The following is a 27,231-nucleotide window of genomic DNA, read 5'->3' on the forward strand; positions in this document are numbered from 1 at the left end:
TTAAGCAAGGTTGTAGGAGATGAAATCTAGATCAAAATGTCTCCTGAGTGAAACAATGGTTTAAAATTGGGTTTTAAGTAATGTTATCAAGAAAAAAAAACATTTAAACTTTGACCTTTTTCTCTGAGGTTCTTTGCCTACTTCCCCCGTTCTGACTTAAAACTCTAATTCTAAATTTTTTCTCATGTACGAATACAAATTTTTTTACAATTGGTGGCCCTTCTTCGCCGTTGTGAGCTGGTTCGAAATACCATTATCTTATAATTTATGTACAATATATATAATTATAAAAACATCATTAATAGATAAAACATAGTTCCTATGTTTTATCTATGGTATAACCCCCTGTCCTTTGTAAGATATATAATCAATGACCCTACCTTAGTAAGCACTAAAAAGCTAGATGGTGAAAACAACAGACATACTAACCAATGGGAATGGACTACTGGAACACTGGAATTGCACCAAACAAAATCCATCATCATCATGGCCGCAGCTCTGGACCAACGATGTAAAAACTACCTCTGGACTGGACTGGAGTTGTAGTGTACTAGGCCTAGTTGGAGTGGACACTTCGTAGTGTAGTGGAAGCGTGGAAGTGTAGTCTGCACTGCACTAGTGCACTCTTCAGACGGTCGTTTTCTTGTAATTAACCTATAAGGTGAGTCTGATATATTCACTTTAAATAGCTTAGAATAAATCAAGCATTTATAATTACTCATATTATTATTTACTGAGATAATAGTGTTAACAAGTAATTATTGGATTTTAAAAGCATTACACTAGTTCAGTTAACTTAGACTATTGTGAAATTGGAAAATAACTATTGCACAATTTTTTTAGGTAGCCTAGCTAAAAATCTAGTTTTTGTTTGTATAACTTATAAATCAATATAAGTTCCCATGGCCGCAAGTTTGGTTGGTTAGGTTAGGTTAAGATAGTTTAATTTTGTAATAGATATATTTAAAAATATCGATTATTATAGGCCTACAATATTTTCAATTCGATATTTTCAATCGAAATTGGCATAGCCCAGTTAAGAAACTGTACCCCGACCCGGTCCTATTTAATATGGAATTTGTTAATCTTGATGCTTAAAATTGATTACGCTAAAACAGATTCTAATAAATAACTTTGAATAGGGTACTATAAAAACTCGAAAATATTTGTAAGTTGGCACAATGTAACGGGCTTTATCTCGTTGTAGCCTACCTGGCCTTGCTGCTGCCGACTCTGAATAGAGTTAAATGGCACACTGGCACAAGGTGCGTACGACTCAGGTAGAAGTTACATTTTACCTTTTAGATTGGTCTATTGTGAGCTCCGACTGTGTTTATCCAGGATCAACTAAACTATGTCAGCCTAGTTTAGCAATACCATAACTTACGGTACTTTTGTATTGAAACAGTTTATTTACAATATTTAAAAAAACGAAAAGGATATTTTTATTGATTGATCCTTATTTCCTTATTTTTTGCTGTCCATTGTATATTGTTTACGTTATTGGTACAATTAACTTTTAATTTGATTTAGGATGTGAAAGAAAATTACATACAGATTGAGACTTTAACTTTTAACTTATGTTGTCTATTTTCCTAGAACTGTCTGACGTTTTCAAAATCTTTCAATCTGTAACTCTTCGTTAGCAGATTGTTTGGTTCAGCTTAATTTAAGAAAAGAATGTGAATTTCCTGTGGAGGTCGGCAGACAAACAGTTGAATTGGTCGTTACCAGTTGATAAGTTTGCGTATAAGGAATTATTATTAGACTTTTTTTCTCTTATCGTTAACCCCAGCCAAACCATTCCATTATCCTAACCTTCCATTCTTGGATTTAAAAACGAACTACAAATAAAACCTGAGTATGGAATTACTAGTTCCATCAATCGTCAAGGACGATACTAATCATCTGGTGTTGTGTTACAGGTGTGGCGGACGATGTTGGAGGTTGGAGGAGATACAGCATCGATCCTGGAGTGTTCTCTAGTTTCTTGATGAGGATGTTTGATCGCCATGTTTCCTTGGGGTGTTGCAGCACCACAGAACCTACTCGTCTACTTGCCTGCAGCACGAGCTGTTAGAGACTCGTCTACTTGCCCGCAGCTACGAGCTGTTAGAGAACAAGCAGCCATATTGGGTGAGTGAATCTTATATTGGGTTAGATCTTAATAATGGATCATATGATCAGATTAGCCTACACGTTCATTAAGAATACTTGCATGTTTACATTGTAAAAAACGGATCATAAGTCGTGTTTGGGTTCGAACTCTATTAGCAAATTTCCCTATAGGTATGCAGCTATTATAGTAGGTCTCATGGTAAGATCTAGGCCCAGGACCCATCTCATTTTCATTTTCATGTCCCCTGAGGTCAAAACACTATAAAAAAAATTAAAAATATAGACCCTAAAGCATTTATTTATTTTAATAAATAATTATAGTGTAAAAGGGTACCTACTCAGTTTATTAATGTTCAAACTTACTTAATATAGTTGTGTCAGTGAACATGGTATGATAACTCAAGTAATTTGGGTCCGTTTTTGATTAAATTTGGCATGAACGTGTAAGCAAGACCGATCAGTTAAAACTCCAAAGCTTATATTTGTGTGACCAGCCTGACAACATTGGATTCTAATTTTTCATCGTCTGTAAGAACATAGCTTAAATAAAACAACGTTTTTGTACTTTCCAAATTATATATTAAATGTGTTTCAGAGGTCGAAATTTTTGTTGATTCGCCACACTAGCCTCAAAAAATTGGCTGTACGTAAAAAATTCCAATATTATTCTTTGGGAGAAAAGGAAAACTGTTGTAGTTTGCTTGTTTATGAATATATTTATGTCAAATTTGGCAATTTATTCATTACATCTAGTACTATTAACATTTGATAAAAACACAATGTAAGACTGCTACGGCGAGGTTTCCCATCCCTGTAGCACCAAACCTAATTACTCACTAAATCTAATGTTATTTAATTGACAATACTTCTGACAAGTATAAGGAAACATTGTAGTAAAAATCTAATCGGGTTAGTGGAAATTCATGTAGTCTGTAGGTTTGCTGTGACGGTAGTATTTTTAGCGTCTAGAAGGGTCTTTCCAGCAGCAAACCTTAGTCTGTATCGTTTAACTGTGAACATGGTTCCTTATTTTAAACATACCGTAAATTTCCTTCTATATTGGCATATTAGCAGTCACACAACACGACTTATAATCTGTTTGTGTATGTTCATTTTATTTAAAACTCAATAGGGAACTAAACTCAATGGTGTTTAATATTGCAATATCTTGATTCAGAGGGCAACTTTTCATCACTCTATCCGTTTGACCTTATTTTGACTGGCTTGGGTAACTCACAAACGTGATTTATTTACACCTTATGTAGCCTATAATTATTATTATTATTATTATTATTATTTGTTGTCATGAGAGCCGAAGCCCCCTGACTGCTTACCCGGTACCTATCCTCCAGGACATACCCGGGCCCCATGATGTAGGCCGAAGCTTACGCATCAACCTTTAGCACATCATGGGCGGATGACTTAAGGTCATCAGGCTCGCCGGCTGCCGAAGCAGACCCTTCGGAAAGAGGGTTGCCCCTCAATCCTAACCAGGGATTCCGGCTGCTTGTTTAAGCGTCACTCCACCTGGGTTCCACTAGGTCGGAACCTAGAGGTCCATAGTAGAGCGCCCCGACGCATTTAGTGCAAGCAACACTCGGGACCTATCTCATCCCTGACAGGCAGAACCCGCCATCAATAGCCAGGAGGAAGGGGACCATCAGCACGCTGACGGGGGGAACCCCAACCTCCCATTTACACCGCTGCCCGATCGAGGCCTGACCCATTGCTGGGAACCAGAGATATCCAGAGCGATAGATCCCCAGATACCCCTGGCGGGCTCGGACCCAGCACCCGATCTACTTCGTTTGCCCGTCAGACCCAACATCACTGCCAGGCCATCAGGGTTTCCCAAAAGGAGGCAGGTATAGAAGTGGGACCCACCCGGATGAACCTATCCACCAGAGGTGGCGACACCCTTGACTCAATTGAGGTTCCGGGAAGAACCCCCCACACTCAAGATAACCATACCGTCCGTGCTCAGAGACAGGGATAGGTTTGCATAAGTACCTACAAACCGTTGCCCTCACACTGCGGAAAGTTACGTTGCCCTTGAGTGTCCCCGTGAGCTGCGGGTACTTGCCCGTTTTCACCTCCAGGAAAGGTTACTTCCAAAGTCGAGGATTTGCCCACTGAATGCTGGTCGCACACCACAAGCAGGCCGAAGCCCAAAGTACCACAGACACAGGTAGGTTAGAGATTATGATGTACTTCCATCTCTCCTAGAGCTAAACACCCCTCCATCCTGGATAAAGGAATGTCACTGGGACCCGATGCCCAGTCGACCATGTCTGTGGCCAACTTGAAATGCCGATACCAACACGGAGCATTTACCTCCCCTCTGGGGGCTAGGTATTTCACCTCCCAGGACGAGGCTACTTCCAAAGTCGAGGATATGCCTCACAAAATGTCAGTCGAACACAACAGGTAGGACTCAGTCACAACCACAGTTACAGGTAGTTGAGGAGAGGCGGAATTAACGGCGTCACTGAGAGCTAAACACCCCCCCCACCCTGAATGGAGGGAATGTCACTGGAGGCTCCCCCTAAGGGGCTGGCGCTTACCAGTCGTCCATAACTGTGGTCTACCTGAAGTGCCGGGTCTGACACCGGGCAGTTACCTCCCCTCTGGGAGAGCTAGGGTCCGCGTGGTCGCCCAGTCCACGAACCCACGCAAGCGTATAATATAATACATAACTAAGACATTCAATTTGCCCAGGTCAGTGAACTGTCTTGACTTCAAGAGAGCGAGACTCAGTCAAGATGCAGAAGGCGGCCAGTGCCATTGCATGGATGGCTTGCAAGTTAGCAGTCGACAACAAGTTTTTATCTTCATTCGCCAAGTCCACAATGGCCAAAGAAACACACGGTATGTTTATTACTTTGTCAACTTAGTTACTAGTCTTTCTTTACTAGCTAATGTGGGATTGTAAAAACGTTTAGTAAATTTACAGCAATATGGTTACCATTGAACTGACCTCAGGGTGTCTACCTGTCACGGAAGTTCTGGAAAAGTCACAGATTTTAGTAATGTGTCACCAATGTCCCCTATTGTCATGGAATTTTCTTAAAATGTCACCTAAATTAATGTTGACCTACAGATTTTCATTTATTTTTGGGACAAAACCAAATCTTTAGACAAAACTTGCCATGTATCAACAATTTACTATATTTACCAAAATTATTGTGCCAGTTCCAGTATCAAGACAAATTTTGCAATGTCTCTTATGGAGTCAGAAACCGGTCTGTGTTTTGCCGGCACAAAAATATAGTGCAAATAATGCTAACTTACTAACGTAGCCGTAACCTCAATTCCATGTACGTAAACCAAGATAAATAACTCATATAAAATATCGGTTCCATACACTTGATTTTATATAAAAACAAACGCTTACATCTGTGCATTAGTTTTATGTAGCTAACTGAAAAACTATAATTTTTCGATCAACATAACTTAACTTAATTACTTTTCACGCCTATTTTTGTGGTAGAAAACCAGTAAGATATAAGTTTATTTAGGCGTGATTCTTCGTTTTAAAAGAAAAAAAGCGGTTATGAAAATATATTAATGGATTCAAACGTATTGAAAGTTGATACGGATCCATATAAAAACATTGACACAATTTACAAAAGATTGTTTTCTCTATACGTTCAGTCTCAGTGTTGTAATATCTGCCCGCTGCCGCCGTTTTGTCGGCTAGTGGTAGTGCGCGGCTGCACGTGCTGCCATTTTCGTTTGATTTAGCATTTTTATCCCCAAAACAGGACTTTTTAGACCATGTGCTGGATTAAAACGGGATGCGGATAAAACGAGACTATCGGCTCTTACGATTAGCTTCTTTTTTCTTTTTATACCGCTTTCAGGATTAAAACTAACACCAATTGCTTAAAATATTCTACCACAGCACTGTTGAAAGGTTTTAGGAGATATTTAGACCTGTTACAATATACTGATCACCCTGGACAGAACGTAAAAAATCATGCGGGATTAAACGGAATTTTTCATTACAGTAAAGCGGGATAGACGGGGATTTTCTCGACCCTGTAAGTGGAATTTTGGTTTTCTGCGTGTGGAGACACTATGTAGAGGTTTTGTTTGAATATTGTAGTTGTTCTTCAGACGTTTTGTGCAAGGCAAGTGCAGTTAGTTCTGAGAGTAGTTAGTTAGAAGACATTGAAAGTTTGCGTTTGTTGAATACTAAAAATCCTTCAAACTTCCAACAGTAACTGTGTAGTTGTGTGTTGGATTAAATGTCTACGTTTTAATCCGTGGTTAAATTCAATCTTAAATCCCATGGTCGACTCATACAATATGTTTAAATGAGTTATATTACACTAGCTGTACCCGCGGGCTTTGCCCCCGGTTAGCTTTTTAATTTTCAAGATGAGCTCGTTCGCATGGCTCAATCACGTCCTGGTTGAAGTTCGTTCGCTACGCTCACTCACCTTTAGGTTGGAGCTCGTTCGCTGCACTCACTTGCCTTCAGGTTAGCTCGTTCCCTACGCTAACACGCCTCCAGGTTGAAGTTCGTTCGCTACGCTCACTCACCTTTTGGTTGAAAATTAGCTGTTGTCATAAATAAAAAAAAATAATAGTGGTGCACCCTGTTGGTAATACTTGTTACTTTAATGCTATTGAACATCATAGAACAGAACCAACTTGTTTAATTGAAACAGCTGTTAAGATTAATTAATTCCTTTTAAATATGAAAAATCATAAGGTAAACATGGGAAACTCCAGAGCCACTGGGGCGGAGCCCGAAAGCCCGATCAGAATAAAAACTATTTAGTTTTCCTATTTAATGCCCAAAGAATCGGTGTACCGAATTTCAGCCTCCTAGGTACAGTCCCGGCCACGTAAAGAGAGAAAATGTCCAGGTAGACCTGGTCAGGCCTAATCCGCTGTTGTCAAAACATAGCTATTGTTTTGAAACCGAGGGGGCGCGCTACCCCATCCCAGCGGTCATTGCTACCTCAGCGGTCATTGCCTGCTGCTTCTCAACATCGACTAGCCAATCAACGAAGCGACGTAGAATTGGGATTCAAATTTTGTGATATTCGTCTTCACTTTGTGAATAAAATGACCTGTCACTTAATTAGGCGATCACCCGTTCGATTTATAGAATTTGTACTGGCCCGAGTTATTTCTAAGAATTAAAGGGAGGCAGTAGCAATGACCGCTGGGATGGTGTAGCGCTCGCCCTCGGTCTCAAAACAATAGCTATGTTTTGACAACGGCGGATTAGGCCTGACCGGGTCTACCTGGACATTTTCTCTCTTTACGTGGCCGGGACTGTAAATGCGAAGTGGGAAAATTAGTGATGAGTGAGTGAGTCAGTGAGGGCTTTGCCTTTTATAAGTATAGATTAAAATCCTGAATTTATATTAGGCCTAGTTGTTTGTGACTTAAAAACCTGTCATGCTATCTTATATTTTTTACCTCAACAGCAAATATAAAATGAACTCCCAAAAATTTACTTAGTTCGACGTCACTGATTTTTGTAGATAGAGCCCCCAAAAGTCACCGATTTTTCAAATAGCTTACTGGTAGACACCCTGAATCCATACATAACCTTACAAATGGACTGTAGATATTAAATTATTGTTGTAAATAAGTACAACTGAGCACCCTGAATATTATATATATCCTACTCATTATAAATGAGAAAGTTCGGATGTATGGATGTATGTATGTTCGTTTTATGTTTGTGACAAGTAAACGCAAAAAATACTGGTCGAATCGGTCTGAAATTTGGTGTGATGATAGCTCACATTCCTGATTAAAATATAGACGCATTCTTATCTCAAAAGTCCTTTCGGGCTCCGCCCCAGTGGCTCTGGATTTTCCCATGTTAACCTTATGAGTAATCATATTTAAAAGGAATAAAAGAATTTTGTCAGCTGTTTCAACTACACAAGTTGGTTCTATGATATTACATAGCATTAAAAAGTTATAAAGTTTACCAACAGGGTGCAGTTACAACTGAGCACCCTGAATATTATATATACCCTTTTTTCACCACACTATGATGTTTTTGGCTGTATTACATACGTTAATTGGTGGCTGAAAGTTACGTTTTGCTGGCCATGCCAGCTGTCATCGTAATTTGGGGACCGAGCAGGTTTTTACAGGCAGGGGCCGCAAAATCAGCTGTCCGCTTACTTAAAACATGAATGCATTTTAAATACACAATCAAAATCCATAGCATTGCAATAGAATTGTGTTATTGTCACCGTTGCCTAGCAACTATTTATTTTTATTTTTGCTGATTCCTCAAATTATTTCTTCACATAACCTTAAAGTTGCAGTTGTGTTGACTATATTATAGTCGTGAATAGTGGTAATAGGGTATAGTGTGGTGAAAAATAGCGTTCGTACCACGGGCCGAAATGGTTTTGCAGCTCTCGATCGATTTAAGTTCTCGACTTCGTCTCGAACTTAAAAACTATCTCGAGCCGGCAAAACCTAATTTTCGGCCCTAGGTACGAAATATACTATTTGGGTACTGTGGTATTTTGATTTACTTAGTAATATATATATATATATATATATATATATCTTTTTTATATATATAAATTTGAATGAATGGTGTTTTTAGCCTCTGGGGGACATCAAAATGAAAAAGTAAATCAGTCCCGGGCATAGGTCTTACCATGAGACCTACAGTAATAGCTACTTCCCTATAGGGAAATTTGCTAAACCCAATAGAATTACCTTCCCTGTAGCAGCAAACCTAAGTACTCATTAAAATTAAATGTTATATAATATAAAAAGTAACTAGTTTAAGGAAATATTTAGGTAGAAATCCAGCCAGTTATATGGAAATTCGCTTAGTCCGCAGGATTGCTGCGGCGGGGGTAGTTATTTATTTATTTATCGATTCAGCTTGTTGGCCTATGGGAACGAGGCATTATGGGATAATAAAAGGTTTTTTCCAATTTTTGATCTTCAAAACATAGTTCTTTTGGAGTATATTTCTAAACCATTTTGTAGGGCTAAAAAACAAAACTAGGCTAATAATTTTGTACATTGAAGCGTTGTACTAGTTAATTGAATATCTTTTTGAATTTCGATTTTATTCCTATAGAGAATAAGTAAAAATTGTTGTAGCTCGCTTGTTTATGGATACTGGTTGTTCTGCCCCGTACTTTGCAACGGGGCAAGAATACTACTGAAGAAAAGTTACCCAAAGCTACGTTACCAAAACAGTTACCTTACCATGAAAATTATACATGCAAATCTCATACTTTTCATTCATTGATCATACTTCATTTTTGCTTATTTTAATTAATATCTCTATTGTAGTTGCATTAAACAACTAGACATTCCATCCCCATGTTAAAGTTGTAGCCAGGTTTTAAATAAAATTTGTCTTAGTTGATGTGAGCCACCTACAGATTGCGCTGATCTAAATTACTGATTTCTGCCGATTACATGATGGTTTTCACCAAGTCAAACTGATGGAATGACTTATTATGAGCTATAGCAACTGTTGTGACCCAGCAACTATGTCAGTAACGAAAAATAAGGTACAAAATAGAGTTTTAGACACTAGCGCAATCTGTGACTGGCTCACACAACTACATTCTTTTTTAGTAAAAAATTGGCGACAGCTGATCCATTTAGATGGGATGTCTTAATGATTAAACTGTGTGGCAGAATCTAAACTATCTAATAACTTTATTGTAATGTAACATCTTAAATTAGAATCAAAAGAGTAACTCAGGGAAAAAGTAAGCAAACAAACTATAAATAAACAAATCTAACAGCTGATGCATCTTAAATATTATTGAAATCACAGGGTTATTGAAAGTGCGGCTTTCTCAAAAGTTTATTTTGATCAAATCTAGAAAAGCCATTGATGTTTTACTACAGAATACACTTTATTACATTCCTTGTGGTAGTAAATCTAAGTACTCATTAAACCTATATTGTTGAGGAATAAATTTTTTTTGTTTAAGGGAAAATTATATCAGGCAAATGGGAATTAGCTTATTTAGAAGGTTTGCTGCGGCGGGGGTATATACTATAGATATGGTTCTATCTGACACACACATAGGTATCCCCGCCGCAGCAAACCTGCCGACTAAGCGAATTTCCATTAGGCCTATCCTGAATTATTGATTTTCAATTAAATGTATTTAATTAACATTAGGTTTTATGAGTACCTAGGCTTGCTGCTACATGGAGGGTATAAAGTGGGTTTTTTAGTAAAATATTATTAACTTAGTATAAAATAAATAAATTGACCAATATTGATCAAAATATATCCATAAACAAGCAAACTACTGTACAACATTTTACAATATTCTCTATAAGAATAACATGGGAATTTTAAAATAACAATTTTTTGAATTTTCTCCGTAACCAATAATTGAACAAAAACACTTTGAGATACTAAATTATTTGTTTTTTTAAGCTCTTTAAAAAGGTCTGGAGAGAAATTGGGAAAATTTGTGTTTAGATGGTCAAAAATTAGAAAACCCAATTTTCAGCCCATAAAACTCACGTTCGCGAACTCATTCAAGTTTATCCTGCCTTACACTTCAAACCAAATTTCATCAAAATCGGACAAAAATTATTCAATTTAGGTGTTCACGTAATAGGGCTGCTTGTAATAACATTTTAATGTTATTTGAAGTTTGAAAATGGACAGTTGTACTTTATTTACTATATAAATCTATATATATAATATATATATATACATATATACAAATTTGAACGAATGGTGTTTTTGGCCTCTGGGGACATCAAAATGAAAAAGTGAATCGGTCCCGGGCCTAAGTCTTACCATGCCACCTACAACATATTTATTTTATTTTTATTTTTATTTGATTTATAGCTACTTCCCTATAGGGAAATTTGTTAAAAACGGCCTGAGCATTGCCTCCTCTAATACGACCATGTCAAGACCAAGGTGGCAACACCATTATCCCGGCAAACTGAAACAGCTGTTGCATTAATCTATAATGGAATGTATAAACAGTGTTATATGATTGAAACATGCTTTACATTGGCGGAGGCCCGAGTCAATGAGACAACTAATAGTTGTTGTAAACATAAAAGTTATTCTTATTAAGAATAAGTAAAATGTTGTAGTTTGCTTATTTATGGATATACTTTGAACACATTGTGAAAAATTGGTTTATTTCATCCTTATCTATTATCATTTTACTAAAAAAAACACTACATTACTTTTCCCGTGACAGAAAACTCAAGTACTCGTTAAACGTAATGGTCTAAATAGAGAAAACATTTGACAGGTTTGAGAAAATATTTATAGTCCTCGCCACCCTAACTTGATCACAGAAAACATACTACTATAACCCAGAATGCCAACCTCATAGTAAAAAGCGTTAAGTACTTTGAGAGAGCTTTACCTGTCAGTTCGTAGGCAGCGCCACCAGCGTTGCTATACTGAGTGCATTGCAACGCTGGTGGCGCTGCCTACGAACTGACAGGCAAAGCTCTCTCAAAGTACTTAACGCTTTTTACTATGAGGTTGGCATTCTGGGTTATAGTAGTATGTTTTCTGTGACTTGAGGCAGCCCAAGGCCGCACGCCGTATATCTAGTGTGGCCTTGGGCTGCCTCAAGTTAGGGTGGCGAGGACTATAAGTAATAATCCAATGTTAATGAAAATTTGCTTTATTTGCTGCGGCGGGGGTATTTTTTTAATAAAAAACATTGTAATTAAAAGATTTGATTTATAATTTTCAGTCTTTTACATTATTACTTTTGACTATTCAATTAACAAGTACCCCCGCCGCAGCAAACCTGCAGAATAAGCGAACTTCCATTTGCCTAATTTGATTTTCCATTAAATCTATTTCAATAACATTAGGTTTAACGAGTACTCAGGTTTGCTGCCTACAGGTACGGTAATGAAGTGTGTTTTTTAGTAAAACATTAAGAGCTTAGTATAAATAAATAGCTTAAAATAAATAGATATGCCTATAAGTTTTACTGAAATATATGCATAAACAAGCAACAGTTCACTTATTCTACATAAGAATAACATGGGAATTTTTAATTTACAATTTTCTCCGTAACCAATAACCATACAAAAACACTTCAATATATTAAACTATTTGATTTTTTAAGCTCTTAGATTGGTCTAGAGATTAATTAGGAAATTTTATGTTTTGAGGGTCAAAGAGAAATAACCAATTTTTACCCAATAAATCCCCACCATAAAACCCCGTGCCCATGGTTCGATCATGCTGGTTTGTAGGTTTACATTTGTACCAAATTTCATTGAAATCAAAACATTTTTGTTCGAGTTATTGTGCTAACGGACAAATGTATATATATATATGAATTTGAGCGAATGGTGTTTTTGGCCTCTCAATGACATCAAAATGAAAAAGTAAATCAGTTCCCATCGGTAATAGCTTATTCCCTATATGGGAAATTTGCTAAAACAAAGTCATTGACATTAAAACATGTAAAACAATTTAAATTTGTCAGGAAAATGGGTTACAATACCATTACAAATAATTAGGTTGATATTCAGATCTTTCCTTTATTTTTACACCTATAATAAAACCAGTTATATGCTATTAGAGACTGAAAATATTGGGAGGATAATATCTAATAGTCAATTATAATGTCCAAAGTTTATTACATAACCATGGTAACAATATGTGCTTTAGCACCTGTCATTATGTACATAGTCTACATTGACGGTTATTTTATAATGCTCAAACAGTTAGTGGAAGTCCAAGCCTTGCTAGAACCATCTCCTTCCGCAACCTTATGATTTCCCAGTAGGTATCGTGAACTGTAAAAAAAACTTTGATTATGCTATGGAACTTGTTAAAAAAAAACAAATAGGCCTAGCATTTTATGTAGTTATGACAAAGTTTTACTGAACCCAAAGAATAGTGACCCCTTAAACAATAACTTGTCCTTGTTTTGTTATTTCTTCCAGGGTATGGTAGCATGGGTAGTGGGGCTGCAGGGTACAGTAGCATAGGGTACTTACTGGGACTGCAGGGTAGTGAAGCATAGGGTACAGGGGCTGCAGGGTAATGAAGCATAGGGTACAGGGGCTGCGGGGTAGTGAAGCATAGGGTACAGGCAGTGTTTCCATTCGCGGGATTATTATCCCGGAAACAGGATTTTTAGACCTTGAGCGGGATTAAAACGGGATGAGGGATAAAACGAGATTTTTGGCTGTGACGACTATTTTTATTTTTTTTCTACTTAATTTTTGAGGAAAACTAACTCAAATTGATTAAAAACTGTAGCAAAATATTAATAGTGATGTTTAAACAACTTTATAAACATGATACGTCAAGTATAATACTAGGTATTGTACAAAAAAAAATCATGCGGGATAAAACGGGATTTTTCACAATTTAAAAGCGGGATAAAACGGGATTTCTCGACCCAGTAAGCGGGATTATTTTTTTGGTCGTGTGGAAACACTGAGTACAGGGGCTGCAGGGTAATGAAGCATAGGGTACAGGGGCTGCAGGGTAGTGAAGCATAGGTTACAGAGGCTGCAGGGTAGTGAAGCATAGGTTACAGGGGCTGCAGGGTAGTGAAGCATAGGTTACAGGGGCTGCAGGGTAGTGAAGCATAGGGTACTGGGGCTATAGGGTACTGGGGCTGTAGGGTAGTGAAGCATAGGGTACAGGGGCTGCAGGGTAGTGAAGCATAGGGTACAAGGGTTGTAGGGTAATGAAGCATAGGGTACAAGCTGCAGGGTACGGTAGCATAGGGTACAGGGGCTGCAGGGTAGGGTAGCATAGGGTACAAGCTGCAAGGTGCGTTTTTGGCATAGGGTACAGGGGCTGCAGGGTAGGGTAGTGTAAGGTACTGGGAAGGGGTGCAGGGATATGGGCTGGTGTGGGTCTCTCCACCTTCAAGAACTACCTAGTCAATACCACTCGAAGGCGCAAGCTCTTTAGAACTCGAGGTGAACCAGGAGGTTCCTCAAGGATCTGTGCTGGGTCTCCTTCTATTCCTGGTCCCCATCAACGACATCGAAGGGATTTAGCTACAACCCAGGTCCAAGAAGCCAAAGCGAGGTTAAAGATGAAGAATCTGCAAGAGACAAAAACCTAGAGACTCAGGTCCAAGAAGCCAAGGTTTAAGATGAACAAGATGCAACTGAATGGAGACAAAAACCCAGAGACTCCTTTGACTCCTCTGATGACACAAAGCTCCTTGGTTTCCAGCTGGACAGCCGATTAGGCTTGAACCACCACATTGCCCATTTTGCCTTTGGTTGAGTGAACTGACTTCTGAGACTTCTATCTGATGATGATATACCATGCCCACATTGCATACGGACTGGATACCGAAGTAGAGGAAGTATTGGAGCTTCGAGAAGTGGCAATGCATCATCTCAATGAGCCCTTTTTAGAGAACACTGCAAACGGATTTTCAAGATTTGGGATTTTAACCTTCTGCAGCCACTACACTACGCCTGCACGATTGAAATCAAATGCAGTGTTCCACTTCTTAATACAAGAAGTCATATCCATGCTCATAACACCAGTGCTAGGCAGAATCTTGATGTACCCCGGGCAAGACTGAGCAGAACTCCTTCCCCACATCTACCATCAAGTTTTCAATCGACTCCCTTCCAGCATTCCATGTCTAGACGACCAGAAGTTCAAGACTGCTGTGGAATACTTGAAGAAAATACCATACTACAAGGTTACTGACTTCTTTGAAGATAATCTGGATCCAGACAGTTAAACTTTTGTACCGTCTGCTAGCTGCCCGCTCCAGATTATCTAGAACCTTGTAGTATGGTCTTTTCATCGTCTTTCACAGCAGTCTTGAACTTCTGGTCGTCCGAATGCTGGAAGGGAGTCGATTGAAAAACTTGATGGCAGATGTGGGGAAGGAGTTCTGCTCAGTCTTGCCCAGGGTACATCAAGATTCTGCCTAGCACTGGTGTTATGAGTATAGATCTTGTATTAAGAAGTGGAACACTGCATTTGATTTCAATCGGGCAGGTGTAGTGTAGTGGCTGCAGAAGGTTAAAATCCCAAGTCTTGAAAGTCGGTTTGCAGCTTTCTTTAAAAGGGCTCCGTGAAATGGAACGTGCCACTATTTGAAGCTTTTTATACTTCAGTGCTGGGATGCAGGTTAGGACAGCCTAGAGCATTGGCTGCAGCGTAGGGTACAAGGTCCGCTGCTGGGTTGCCTTCCCCTACACCATACCATACCCTACGCTGAAGCCCATGCACCCTAGGCTACTCTGCCCTGCTGCCCCAGCACTCCCAATGGAGTTCGTTCTTCGTCCTAAGAACCCTACCCTTCTTCCCAAGTATCCTACACTACCCTTCTAACCCAGTACCCTAGCCTACCCTTATAACCCAGTACCCTACCCTTCTATTCCAATACCCTACCCTACCCTTCTAACCCAGTACCCTAGCCTACCCTTCTAACCCAGTACCCTAGCCTACCCTTCTAATCCAGTACCCTACCCAGTAGCCCCTGCACCCTAGCCAGTAGCCCCTAGGGTTGCTAGGGTGAAGGGGCTGTAGCCTAGAATAGCCTGGGGTAGTGGCCTGCTGGGTAGGGTACCCTACGCTGCTGGCCCTGCACCCTAGGACACCCTACCCTGCAGCCCCTACACGCTAGGCTGCAACATAGCTAATAAGTACCGCTAGGCTGCAGCCTAGGGTGTAAGGGCTGCTGCCTTAGGGTACTGGGGCTACTGGGTAGGGTAGTGCCACCAGTACCAAACTGGCAGCCTAGTAAATAGGGCCCAGGGATGGCAGTGTAGCTGCTGGGTATGGTAGCCTAGGGTACTGGACTGCTGGGTAGGGTAGCCGAGGGTGTAGGGTACTGAGACTGCTACCCTCCCAGCAACCCCAAAACCCTACCCAGTAGGCCCAGTACCGTAGGCCTCCTCTGCAGGCACCTCTGCAACCCCTACACCCTACCTAGCTATGCTGGGATCCAGGGTAGGGCTCTAGGGCAGTTACCTAGGGTAATGGGGCTGCTGAGTAAGGTAGCAGAGTGGTAGGGTACTGGGCCCCTCGTCACCCTACCAGCAGCCTCAGTACACTGCAGCCCCTGCATCCTTGGATACACTACCCCGCAGCCTAGTACCCTAGGCTACCCAACAGCCCAGGACTGCAGCGTAGGGTAGCTTAGGGTCTAGAACTGCTAGGTAGGGAGTACTAGGCTGCAGGATAGGGTATCCTAGGATGCCGGAGCTGCTGGGCATGGGCCAGTGGGAGGGTGGCGAGTGGCCTAGTCTACTGTACCCAGCATCCACAGTACCCTAGGCTACCCTACCCTGCATCCACAGTACCCTAGGCTACCCTACCCTGCATCCCCAGTACCAGCTACCCTACCCAGCATCCACAGTTACCCAGGGCTGCAGCGTAGGGTAGCCTGGTCTGACTAGCCGCAGGATAGGAGGGCTGGGTACTGGGGCCAATGGGAGGGTGGCGAGGGGCCTAGTCTACCATACCCAGCATCCACATTACCCTAAGCTACCCTAGCAACCCTACTAGGCTAGGGTACTGGGTTAGAAGGGTAGGCTAGGGTACTGGGTTAGAAGGGTAGGGTAGGGTACTGGGATAGAAGGGTAGGGTACTGGGTTATAAGGGGAGGCTAGGGTACTGGGTTAGAAGGGTAGTGTAGGATACTTGGGAAGAAGGGTAGGGTTCTTAGGACGAAGAACGAACTCCATTGGGAGTGCTGGGGCAGCAGGGCAGAGTAGCCTAGGGTGCATGGGCTTCAGCGTAGGGTATGGTATGGTGTAGGGGAAGGCAACCCAGCAGCGGACCTTGTACCCTACGCTGCAGCCAATGCTCTAGGCTGTCCTAACCTGCATCCCAGCACTGAAGTATAAAAAGCTTCAAATAGTGGCACGTTCCATTTCACGGAGCCCTTTTAAAGAAAGCTGCAAACCGACTTTCAAGACTTGGGATTTTAACCTTCTGCAGCCACTACACTACACCTGCCCGATTGAAATCAAATGCAGTGTTCCACTTCTTAATACAAGATCTATGCTCATTACACCAGTGCTAGGCAGAATCTTGATGTACCCTGGGCAAGACTGAGCAGAACTCCTTCCCCACATCTGCCATCAAGTTTTTCAATCGACTCCCTTCCAGCATTCGGACGACCAGAAGTTCAAGACTGCTGTGAAAGACTTGATGAAAAGACCATACTACAAGGTTACTGACTTTTAGATAATCTGGAGCGTGCAGCTAGCAGACGGTACAAAAGTTTAACTGTCTGGATCCAGATTATCTTCAAAGAAGTCAGTAACGTTGTAGTATGGTATTTTCTTCAAGTATTCCACAGCAGTCTTGAACTTCTGGTCGTCTAGACATGGAATGCTGGAAGGGAGTCGATTGAAAACTTGATGGTAGATGTGGGGAAGGAGTTCTGCTCAGTCTTGCCCGGGGTACATCAAGATTCTGCCTAGCACTGGTGTTATGAGCATGGATATGACTTCTTGTATTAAGAAGTGGAACACTGCATTTGATTTCAATCGTGCAGGCGTAGTGTAGTGGCTGCAGAAGGTTAAAATCCCAAATCTTGAAAATCCGTTTGCAGTGTTCTCTAAAAAGGGCTCATTGAGATGATGCATTGCCACTTCTCGAAGCTCCAATACTTCCTCTACTTCGGTATCCAGTCCGTATGCAATGTGGGCATGGTATCATCATCAGATAGAAGTCTCAGAAGTCAGTTCACTCAACCAAAGGCAAAATGGGCAATGTGGTGGTTCAAGCCTAATCGGCTGTCCAGCTGGAAACCAAGGAGCTTTGTGTCATCGGAGGAGTCTCTTGAGAGGGGTCAAAGGAGTCTCTGGGTTTTTGTCTCCATTCAGTTGCATCTTGTTCATCTTAAACCTTGGCTTCTTGGACCTGAGTCTCTGGGTTTTTGTCTCTTGCAGATTCTTCATCTTAAACCTCGCTTTGGCTTCATGGACCTGGGTTGTAGCTAAATCCCTTCGATGTCGTTGATGGGGACCAGGAATAGAAGGAGACCCAGCACAGATCCTTGAGGAACCTCCTGGTTCACCTCGAGTTCTAAAGAGCTTGCGCGAGTGGTATTGACTAGGTAGTTCTTGAAGGTGGAGAGACCCACACCAGCCCATATCCCTGTACCCCTTCCCAGTACCTTACACTACCCTACCCTGCAGCCCCTGTACCCTATGCCAAAAACGCACCTTGCAGCTTGTACCCTATGCTACCCTACCCTGCAGCCCCTGTACCCTATGCTACCGTACCCTGCAGCTTGTACCCTATGCTTCATTACCCTACAACCCTTGTACCCTATGCTTCACTACCCTGCAGCCCCTGTACCCTATGCTTCACTACCCTACAGCCCCAGTACCCTATAGCCCCAGTACCCTATGCTTCACTACCCTGCAGCCCCTGTACCCTATGCCAAAAACGCACCTTGCAGCTTGTACCCTATGCTACCCTACCCTGCAGCCCCTGTACCCTATGTTACCCTACCCTGCGGCCCCTGTACCCTATGCTACCGTACCCTGCAGCCTGAACTGCCCTAACCCCTAGCCTCCGAACACAACACTACCCCTTTATAAGCTCCGTTACCCTACACTACCATGCAAGTAGACCTGCACCCAACACTGCCCTACCAGTATCGCTGCACCTAACACTACCCAGCCAGTAGCCCTGCACCTAACACTACCCTGTCAGTAGTCCTACACCCAACACTACCCTGCCAGTAGCCCTGCACTCGACACTACCCTACCAGTAGCCCTGCACCCAACACAGTCCTACCAGTAGCCCTGCACTCGACACTACCCTACCAGTAGCCCTGCACCCAACACTACCCTGCCAGTAGTCCTGCACTCGACACTACCCTACCAGTAGTCCTACACCCAACACTACCCTGCCAGTAGCCCTGCACTCGACACTACCCTACCAGTAGCCCTGCACCCAACACAGTCCTACCAGTAGCCCTTCACCCTGCACTCTAAACTACCCTGCCAGTAGCCGTGCACCCCAACCTAGCCTTTCAGAGGCCCTGCACTCCAAACTTACCTGCCAGTAGCCGTGCACCCCCCTATGCTACCCTACCCTGTAACCTCTGTACACTATGCTACCCAATCCCGTAAGCTCTGTACCCTATGCTACTCTACCCCGTAACCTCTGTACACTATGCTACCCTATCCCGTAAACTCTGTACCCTATTACCCTACCCCGTTACCCTATGCTACCTTACCCCGTAAACTCTGTACCCTATGCTACCCTACCCTGTAACCTCTGTACCCTATGCTACCCTATCCCGTAAACTCTGTACCCTATGCTACCCTACCCCGTAAACTCTGTACCCTATGCTACCCTACCCTGTAACCTCTGTACACTATGCTACCCTACCCTGTAACCTCTGTACACTATGCTACCCTACCCCGTAACCTCTGTACACTATGCTACCCTATCCCGTAAGCTCTGTACCCTATGCTACTCTACCCCGTAACCTCTGTACACTATGCTACCCTATCCCGTAAACTCTGTACCCTATGCTACCCTACCCCGTAAACTCTGTACCCTATGCTACCCTACCCTGTAACCTCTGTACACTATGCTACCCTACCCTGTAACCTCTGTACACTATGCTACCCTACCCCGTAACCTCTGTACACTATGCTACCCTATCCCGTAAACTCTGTACCCTATGCTACCCTACCCCGTAAACTCTGTACCCTATGCTACCTTACCCAAAATCTCTGTACCATGTGCTTCCCTTACCTCATAACCTCCGTCAGGGTGGCTAGTGAAATCACATTGAAAAATTCCCTGACTTTTCCCTGACAATTCCATGATTTTTTTAAACTTTACCTGATCGACAAATTCAAAATTACAATTTTAATACTACCGGTAACTAATTCTTCAAAAGGACTAATCTTTATCTGAAGAATATCTTATGTTTCTTTACACGAAAAAATACATAAAATCTATAGATACAGGCTAGCTTATATTCAAACTTTGCAACTTGCCTTTAAAATTAGAGTTTGATAAGATGATACACAGTTTAAACCAAATTTAATTTGTACAAAAACACAAAATTTTTTTTTACAGACATAATTCTTAGTTTTCACCCATACGGCATACGTACTATTACCAGATCGACCTTTCCTGACAATTATTAAAATTATTTTAAAAATTTTACAATTTTCCCTGACTTATAACAAAATTCCATGACTTTTCCAGATATTTAATATTCCCTGACATTTCCAGGTTTTCCAGGTCACTAGCCACCCTGCTCCGTACGCATACCCCACCCTAACCATATATACCCTACCCCGTAGACCCTGTACCCTCCAAACCATATTAACACACATTAATTAATGACTGTGATTATAAGGGCCACTCACAAGATCTTAGGAGTCTTGAGAATTGTAAATCCTCCATTCTGGTGGAGAAAAACATCCTCTAAGAAGTAGTAACAAAGTCGTACAATCCAGATGTTGTCCAGCAGAACTGAGAATCCCAGCAGCATCCGGGGTAGGCAAAAGCTACCCTGGAGAAACCCTGGACATACATCACAGCTGTAGTTGTACAATACACGCTGAATTGCTCTACATATCAGGCCTACTTAGCTAACTGTTAAATACCTCCTGTACTGTTTCAGGCTATGAACGATGACACCTCTTTTTCCTTGGCTTCCGTAGATGTTATTCCGGTTACCAGGAAAATGTTACAGAACCACACAAATGGGGAGCGAGTGAGAGAACTATGGTCGGAACTCTGTGAGACACTGAAAGGGAAACTTGGACAAACATCGGAGCAGTTGGACTACTTAACGACATCCAGGATTCACCCAACTGAGAACTTCATGATTTGTCATCTCCATATATGACCCTACAATTGTCTTGCAACCGTGTGGTCACCAATTGTATAACACTGGTGTAAATAAAATATGATATTAACCTAAACAGTTGTTCTGACTAAACCTAATCGTGGATGAGGTTATTTTAAGTTAAATACAGGAGAGTTAGTTTAAATTTGCCAGTAAGGTAGTATGTTTGTACACACTTGACTTAAAAGGCTATGTCACAGCTGACTGCTTGGCGGGATTCGCTGTCCGCTAACACTTACGGTGCAGGGCTTAAATAATACTGCTCTAAGTAATATTATGTATACTGATAAACCCCATAGTCTAAAAAAAATTCAAATTAATAGGCCCACATAAAATAATTTTTTAAATTCCATTTGCTTTAAGTTTTCGAAAATAGTAAAATCCAACTCATTATTCAGGTAAATATCCTACTCACTTCTCATAACTATGCTGAAAAGAAAAGATTAAAGAGGTGTCATTTTGCAGCATTTCTATGCTACCTGTATCCTGTATCATGCTACTCTATCCAGTAGCCACTGTACCCTACACTGCTCTACCCAGATACCACTTTATCCCACACTGTGTGTTAACTGGAGAACATGAGTGAGTCAATTAGAGTTACATTCAGTCCAAAAATAGTCTTAGACTGATTATGAAATACATTCATTTTAACTTCAACACACATTAATAATAATAGTGCTAATAGAATAAAAGTGCTACTCACAAGATCAGAGGAGTCTTATCCTCCGTTGTGGTGGGGAAAGACATCCTCTAACAAGCAGTAGCAAAGTCGTACAATCATCTCCATGAGGTCCAGCCACACCCAGGGCAGTTACGGAGCCTGGACATACAAACATCACAGCTAGAGTTGCACAATACACGCTGAATGGCTCTACATATCAGGCCTACTCAGTTCTCAGTTAAATAACCTAATATCTATACTGACATTTTGAAGTTTTCAAGATTATATCCTAGAGAGTTCAGGCCCAGACTGGCTAGGTCGGCGATCGCGGAGGGCCCCCGGCTCTTTCGCAAATTACAAGAAAATGTTGTTACTTCTTAGAAATTATCAAATGTTCTTAGCAATGTTTTGTTTACATTTTCCAAACTAGAGAACTGTGAACTGTGTTTAACAACTGTTTGTATCTTGTTGTTTATATATAAAGGCATACAACCTACTGTATGTAGCCTATTGTTAGTTGATATGTTGTTGTAGTGTAATACATCGTCTGCGCAGTGACTTGTGTTGTGGATAGCAGACAACGACAGAGTGATGTTCTTTCATATCAGCTGATTACTCAGCACAAAAGACAGGATAAGAAGAAAAAGATACTGGAATATTTCCCGATGTGCCAATATTCGATTCCACCGATTCTGGAACATTGGTATGTATATCGAGAATAATTGATCGTCAAGAGTCAATACCGCTACCGATACCTAGAAGTGGATAGGAATAATTCAAATTCAAAAATCAATTGACGAAATTCCACCATACAATTTCGATTTTTTTTACACTGCTGCATTTAAAAAGCAGTAACATAAAGGTCAGCTACGTATATGCTTGCGTTAACGCACGAAACACGGCTAGCACATAAATGCAACTGTAATAATTTCTGTAAAAACACAAGAAAATTCAGAGAGAAGGCCTACAGCTAGTATTGCACAATGGACAATCCATTCAGCTAGTATTGCACAATGGACAATTCATTGTCAATCAACCAGCGACGATGTCCCTACAGCTACTGCATCGTCATGCCTACAAAAAAATATTGTCATAAAGAAAGGGTATTAATAGTATGCTCTATTGGAAAGACAATTCTATTTTAAACTAGCTGTGTGCCTGTTCTACGCACGGGGATCTTATCATAGTCACTTTAAACCTTCTTATATAAAGCACAGCAGTTGGTTTGCATACTTTCAGATATGCTGACAAAACTTTGTATATAAACCTTCGCAAATACAGTATCTGACAGTTTCAATCCAAAACCATAGACTAACCAACCTAACACACCACCATAGAGTAACCAACACAAGTAGACTTCTCATCCCATTGTAAATTTTGAAGCACGTTTTTCGTGTCTAGTTCATGTACGTGACACAAAGGCGCTAGTGTCGATGAAACTTTGTTTCCATTATTTTAGGGTTAATTTCTTGATTTGTGCTTTACTGTTTTTTTATATAGCTAGGGGACAAGTTATTGTTTATGATTAGATCGTATTATTTGGTTAAACGAGGTTTTAAATGGCTGTAATAACGAGAAACAAATTGTAAACAAAACACGACCTCTACATAAACCGTACATGAACTAACAATAAAATTGTCTTCAGCTGTTCCATAAGGATGAGAAATCTACTAAGGGAGTATGTTTTATCTATGCCAAAACTAATGATTTGCAATTAAATGTCACCCAGATCTTGTTGGTCCATATGTTAAATCCAATGATTAAACTAAAAAATGCTTTATAGATCTATAAGGCATAGCCCTAAGGTAAGCCTATAATTGAAAGTTACTTTCCACAATGGTTAAAAGTATTTAAGGTACTACCTCAACCTCACAATTTAACACTTTATTCGGGTTGACATTTTCATTATCAAGGTGCTCTTGTTGTTGAGGAGAGTTATTGTATATATTTCTGATTTTGTGCTTCATTACGTTATATTATTAGCTAATTATTATAAATGCTGTATTTCATATGTAGTTTTAGCTTAGAGTTGTGAAGTAGCAAACATGCATTCTCGTAGGGCAATTGTCGGCTTTTAGCGCCGGTAACAGAGTAATAAACCGTCGTCCTTCTGCGAAAGGACGGGCCCTTCCTCACCACTTTTAGAAAGTTGCAACCCCAATCGAGGGTGAGGAAGGTGTCTTTTATTCAGTTATAGTCAGTGTCTCGACTAGCATCACATTGTCAAGTTCGTTTCGTAGTTTTCGCATAGGACGTGTGAGGCAGACCCCTCCACGTATTTCATTAGTCTTAATTCGCATTCAATAGTACATTCACATTAGTTTTTCGTTATAGCATTTTAGTCAATCATTTATACAGTCCACTTATATTATCACATCAATAAATTAATAGTTCGTTTTTAAAGTGTTAGTTCTTTATTATTTCCATAACATTGGCGTACCATCACGCGCCGCAACATGGTCCTATCGAGCCGGATTCGCGACATCGTGCGAGTGAACAGTCATCGTGAACGGTGTTAGTGAACATTCGCAGTGAACAATCGTAGTGACAAGTGTTATATTCTACTTTGTGTTTTGGATTACCACCATCATCTTCACAATAGTAAGTCATAATTCATTTTCCTTTGCTCAAACAAGCTACAATGGCTGAAGAAATGAGAAAGTTAGTTATCAAAAGAGATACTATCAAGTCCAAAGTGACCAGATTTCAATCTTTCCTTGAACAAATCAGTCAGACACAAGATTTTTCCCAGCTAGAAGATAGAATAGCTGTATTTAGGGATCATTTATCGGAGTTTGATCTAGTACAATCAGAAATAGAACTGGCAGACTCCGTTAGTGATCACAATCTAGAGTGGGAGTCATTCGAAGACTTATACTATGAACTTTTAGCAAGATCTAAGGCCCTACGTGCCAAATCAACAAATACTAGTGAATCATTGCCGTCAAATACTGAACAATCCTATTCAGTGCAACAAGTCAAGCTACCCATTGCAGGATTACCCACTTTTGGAAAAAAGTGCAATCACCTGGAGCCGATTGACTTATTAGTTGCCGCCGATGAAATTGGACTTCGGGGCATTTGTCCAATGGGACAAATGCAGCCACAGCAGGAAGCTCCCATCTTTCAAAACACTTGTTTAGGATGGAAATCCTCGGGGAATTTTTCTGATAGCAAAAAAGCTGAAACCGAGAGATCGATTTGTCTTCAAACCACAGACGATAAACGTCATTCTCGATCCCTACAATTCTGGAACACGATCAGCTGTGACCAACCAGAATCACAACTTGATAGCAAACAGGCAAAGTGTGAACAAACATATATCGAAACAACAGTCAGGGACACTACCGGGAGATACACAATCAAGTTGCTAGTAAAATACGACCTAAGTAATGCAGTTGACAATCAAACGCATGGGGAATCAAGGTTTTGTCAGTTGGAGAAAACACTGTCAAACTCCACGCTGCATCAAGCATACTCAAATTTCAAGAAAAAGTATCCCTTCAACCAACGTGCGAAAATGGACAGCGGAGTCTACCAACATCATTCCTTTTCTACCAGTGGTTACAAGAAAGGACAACGAGCTGCCAATGGAGCGTTTCACCGGACGTGCCACAGAGATCCACCCTGGAGACGACGGCAGAGTGTGAATCGCCACCGTCAAAACAACCACTGTCAACCGTCTGTGCGTCCTACCCGTGGAGTGACGTCACACACTGCAACAGCTGGGAACTACCCTTAACCATCTGTGTCAAGTGTCAAGTGAGTGAGTCAATAGTGATAGTGTAAACATTAGAATCTCCAAGCCAAAGTGAAAGTGTAACATAAAAAATCTACATGATAATTGCAATTTAGGATAAATCAATGTTTCAAATTTATAGCTTTAGTTATGTTTTTAACAGTTGTAGTCTTTTGCATTATCATTTTTTAATCGTTTTCATAGTAGTTTTGTTATTGCATTTGAATAACCAATGAGTTCAATCGTTATTATTATTATTATTTATCGTTGTTAGGGTTAATTAATCGATTTTGCACATAATTATTTGTTGTATGATATTTAATTTTCGTTCATTTAATCATCTATCTTGTATGCATTTAAATGACTATGATTTGCATTTAATTATTTGTGTTAATGATCATTTAAAGTAACATAGTTATCATGTCGTATATAAAAGTGTTATCATTTTAGTCATTTTACTGTAATTTTGTAAGATTAGTAGCATATTCGTTCATAATCATTGATTTCATATTAATTGCATCATCATTTTGTTGTTTTCATGTTTAAATATACTTAAATATACGTACTTCGCTTGTGTCGATTTGTGTCATTGTGTTTATTCTATAGGATAAATCAATGTTTCAAATATAAAGCTTTAGTTATGTTTTTAATAGTTGTAGTATTTTGCATTGTCATTTTCCATCGTTTTCATAGTAGTTTTGTTATTGCATTTGAATACGGTAACCAATCAGTTCAATCGTTATTATTATTATAATTTATCGTTGTTAGGGTCAATTAATCGATTTTGCACATAATTAATTGTTGTATTGTATTTCATTTTCTCGTTCATCTAATCATTTAACTAACTTGTATGTATTTAAATGGCTATGATTTGCATATAATTCTTTGTGCTATTGATTATTTAACTTAGCATAGTTATCATGTAGTATATAAAAGTGTTATCATTTTAGTCATTTTACTGTCGTTTGCCAGATAAGTAGCATATTTATTCATAATCACTTTTTTCATATTGATTACATCATCATGTTGTTGTTTTCTTGTTTAAATGTACTTAAATATTTGTGTTCTTATGTTGTTCAGTCAATAAAATATATTCAATCATTGTAAATAGGATTTGTAGCATCGTGTTAGATATTAAAACCATAGAAGCGTGATTCAAAATATTTTTGCACTTAACAATTTAACTTTATAGTCTTATAATCTCGTTTTGTACAATTAGTGTGTCATTGTTAGTTTTATTAGGTCATTGACAAATCATTATCATGAGTTCTGATTTTTCATGTGTATATTAAAAGCTTTATCATTTAACTTGGTTTTTATAACAGAAATCATACTCGTGTTTAGCATATAAGGTATTTTACAAGATTTTATACGTACTTCACTCGTGACGATTTGTGTCATTGTGTTTATTCTATCATTTCAACATGGTTTGATTCATTTGTTTGTAAATATAGTAGATTTGTAATTATTGTCTTAATTTAAATTTAATTAGATTTTTGCAATATACAAATAGTTGAAAGATTTACACTTTCAAGGGGGGAGAATGTTGAGGAGAGTTATTGTATATATTTCTGATTTTGTGCTTCATTACGTTATATTATTAGCTAATTATTATAAATGCTGTATTTCATATGTAGTTTTAGCTTAGAGTTGTGAAGTAGCAAACATGCATTCTCGTAGGGCAATTGTCGGCTTTTAGCGCAGGTAACAGAGTAATAAACCGTCGTCCTTCTGCGAAAGGACGGGCCCTTCCTCACCACTTTTAGAAAGTTGCAACCCCAATCGAGGGTGAGGAAGGTGTCTTTTATTCAGTTATAGTCAGTGTCTCGACTAGCATCACATTGTCAAGTTCGTTTCGTAGTTTTCGCATAGGACGTGTGAGGCAGACC

The 27,231-nt window shown here is 40.0% G+C and overlaps 1 long non-coding RNA gene across 1 annotated transcript in view; it reads right to left on the reverse strand.

The window, feature by feature from the left end:
• Window positions 1-12,721: 12,721 nt before the first annotated feature.
• Window positions 12,722-27,231, reverse strand: part of LOC128993602 (uncharacterized) — a 69,686-nt gene continuing 55,176 nt past the window's right edge. The window contains exons 4-6 of the long non-coding RNA XR_008490775.1: window positions 21,646-21,762; window positions 20,458-20,614; window positions 12,722-12,900 (exon numbers count right to left, since the gene is read on the reverse strand). This is a non-coding gene — a long non-coding RNA (uncharacterized LOC128993602). The remainder of the gene's footprint in view (window positions 12,901-20,457; window positions 20,615-21,645; window positions 21,763-27,231) is intronic.

The sequence above is a fragment of the Macrosteles quadrilineatus genome, unplaced genomic scaffold (genome assembly GCF_028750875.1).
Source record: "Macrosteles quadrilineatus isolate MER2022 unplaced genomic scaffold, UCM_ALF_1.0 Scaffold_4__1_contigs__length_99947679, whole genome shotgun sequence".
Lineage (NCBI taxonomy): Eukaryota > Metazoa > Arthropoda > Insecta > Hemiptera > Cicadellidae > Macrosteles > Macrosteles quadrilineatus.